Below are 3,217 nucleotides of genomic sequence, written 5' to 3'. Positions count from 1 at the left end.
TCTCTCTCTCTCTCTCTCTCTCTCTCTCTCTGTGTCTCTCTCTCTCTCTCTCTCTCTCTCTCTCTCTCTCTCTCTCTCTCTCTCTCTCTCTCTCTCTCTCTTTCTCTCTCTCTCTCTCTCTCTCTCTCTCTCTCTCTCTCTCTCTCTCTCACTCTCTCTCTCTCTCTCTCTCTCTCTCTCTCTCTCTCTCTCTCTCTCTTTCTCTCTCTCTCTCTCCTTTTCTCTCTAGGCTTCCCTAGATTTCTCCCAGTTTCAGCTAAATTTCCATATTCTGAAAAAATTGCTTCCCAGTCCTCCTTAATCCTCTTGCCTTCCTTTGGAGACTATTCTCACTTTCTCATGTTGAGGGAGTTGAGTGAACCCCACTGACTCCACCTTGAGACTCGTTTCTGGAGCTAATTCACTTCTCTTTTCTATTCAATGATGGGTTTTATCCAATTTTTGTCTTGTGAGAAAACTGTATTCAATTGTGGGAACTGTGAGAGGACATTATTGCATTGCTTGAACCTAGCCATTCATGGCTATGAAGTTAGACCACCTCATTCTATTGCTTTAGAGACTCTTAACTAGGGACCAAGGTTATGTTGACAAGAAACCCAGTCAGATCTAAAGACTGATGTGCAGAGTTTTCTCAAAACGATAAATCTCAAATAACCCATGTGTCTTTTCTGAAAACTGGCCCAGTACTGGTCAATCAGTTATAGATTCCATGTTCCTTTGACTGCATACAGACATTTGGGGGGAGTGGGACACATCTTTTTCTGATTTCAGGGAATAGCACACTAGTTCACTCTCCCCCTCCCAACTTGGAGAGTCCCTAATCTTTCCTCCAATTAGAAATCATATTACCCAATTTCTTTCTTTCTGGTTAATTACTTTCTTTTAACTAATTGGTCTTATTTGATTGATTGTTTTTAATATATAAAAATCTGTCTCACTCTGTATTCAGGATATAATCCAATCCATACAGTTACACAACTAAATTTTTGCATTTGCTGGGATTCCTAGTTACACTTCTGCTTACTGACTTTGTAACTTGTGCCCCTGCTTAAGGGTCATGTTTCTTTTTTTTTTTTAATTAAGCAATCAGGGTTAAGTAACTTGCTCAAGGTTACACGGCCAGTTATTTCTGGGTGTGGTGCTGAGTATCTGAGCCCGGATTTGATCCAGGTCATCCCGACACTGGAGCCGGTGCTCTTACTCGCTGTGCTACCTGGCCTCCCCAAGGCTTATGTTTCTTACTGCTTGATAAAAGGGATTAGCTGAGAGTCCCCAAATTCCCAGCTAACTTATGGAAAATTCACTACTGACAGTATCCTAGCCAAAAGCCACCGATGCTTGCAATTTCTGCTTCTTTATTGGTCCTCTTTGTACCTTCATGCATGCTCAAGACTCATAACAGCAAATTTTGTCAGCCATGTAAATCTCTGTTGATAATGATGACAGTAAATGGAGGTTTCTGGAGAGATGTTCAACCTCTTAGAGAGACAGGAGGCATGGCTTTTCAGTGATTGCTGTTTTAACCTCTGGTGGATGGACTAAGAATTCTCTTAACATTTGCCTACGCAGATTGTAACTCAATCGAATACTTAATTTACCCAGATATTCCTTACCCTCTCAAATTGTTCATGAAGACTTCTGGAGAAGTCAGATCATTCTTTGGGATGATATACTGTCTGAGGTTATTTCTGCAATGACATACATCTACTATCCTTTGATACATTTCCATTTCCATTGTGTATATTGTTTTCCTAGTTCTGCTTATTTCTCTCTATATCAATTCACAGGAGCATTCTAAATGCTGTTCTGAATTCTTCATAGTGATTTGCAATAGCATAAAGATAGAATCCATTATTTTCATGTGCTACAATTTGTTCAGTCATCCATGCTGAGAACTTCTGAGGTTCTGAAAGGTTACTTGCTCAATGTTTCCTTTTCCTTTCACTAACATTTTCACTAGTATATTGTGGTCAATATGATTGAAATTCAGTTAAATAGGTGTCCTTCTCTGCCTATGTGGTTACTGAGTGGAGGCTTTCCTGGTCCAGGATGCAGCCTGGACTGAGGGCTGGGGTGAGAGGTGGAGTTACCTGGCACCATGGACAGCTTCATTACTGTCATCAAGCTTAAGAATTACTTTGCAGTGTATATCACTTTGCTTTGTTTGTGAGAAACAAAGTGTGTCTCTTGGTGATTTGCTCCCTGCATTAGGTCTAGAAAGTATAGTACTAGCAGGATATACCAGTGACTTCAAGGTCTGATGTCAGCTCCCAAGATCTTACCGTTCCTTCACAGTTTTCATCCCATATATTCTGCTTGCTGGCCTAGCATTGATAATACCAGGTAGGTTCTCCGACAACCTCCTGGATCTGCAAGCTAGCTCACCCTAATTTGGATCCCAACGGAAGTCTTGGCAACCTTTCTAAGGAGGCTCTGCTTGATCACTATCAACACAGACCTTATCACTATTGAACTGATGACCTTCTCAAGGTATAAGCATATAGGGATGATGGGTGGCCTGCTATTTGGGAGGATGGGCTAGTACCTGGTGCTCAGCTGGTGTTTTGTGACCATCTTTGTCTTCCTGATCCAGACTCCTTGACTAAAAATCTTGTCAGAAGTAATGGCCAAGGCATTCTTGGATGAATGAGGGTCAGAACAAGCTGTGTATGTACCTGACCATGGCTATAGTAACTGCCGGTTTCTTCTTCTTTACTGGCTCACCTTCCACCTGGTCATGTGAGGGAACCAGGAAGCCCCTTACTTCCCTCCCCCATCCTCACACAGCTTACTTAGCTGCTCAAGGACTAGATTAAGGGTTGGAGAGGACCAGGCCTCCACTCTCTGGAAAGACAAGAAGCAGGAGGAGGGGACTAATTGTTCTGGTCAGGTATGAGTGTAACTCCTCATGTGTCCTGGGGCAAATTTAGTGAACTATGATCCAGCTTGGGAACAGAACAAGTAACATTTGTAAGTACATCCTTCCTACTTGCAATGGACATTCTATACTGACAGGTTTCTCAGTGTGTGAGGGAATACCCACCATGATCATAGTTGTTAGTCTATGAAAGCAATCTTAAATCTTTCAACTCAGGCCTGTGTTATAAAACAAATCCTTTTTTGCTCAGGTCATCCTCCTTTGGTCCCTACTCTCACCTGCTCTATTCTGTGTGGTTGAGCCAAGATGGTGTATTAGAGGAAACCCAGATGAAATGTT

This window comes from Petaurus breviceps, unplaced genomic scaffold, assembly GCF_028583685.1.
Source record: "Petaurus breviceps papuanus isolate PSGF00001 unplaced genomic scaffold, PetGlider_PUasm1.0 90804, whole genome shotgun sequence".
Lineage (NCBI taxonomy): Eukaryota > Metazoa > Chordata > Mammalia > Diprotodontia > Petauridae > Petaurus > Petaurus breviceps.
The sequence above is the reverse complement of the archived record's forward strand: the minus strand, read 5'-3'. Positions refer to the sequence as shown.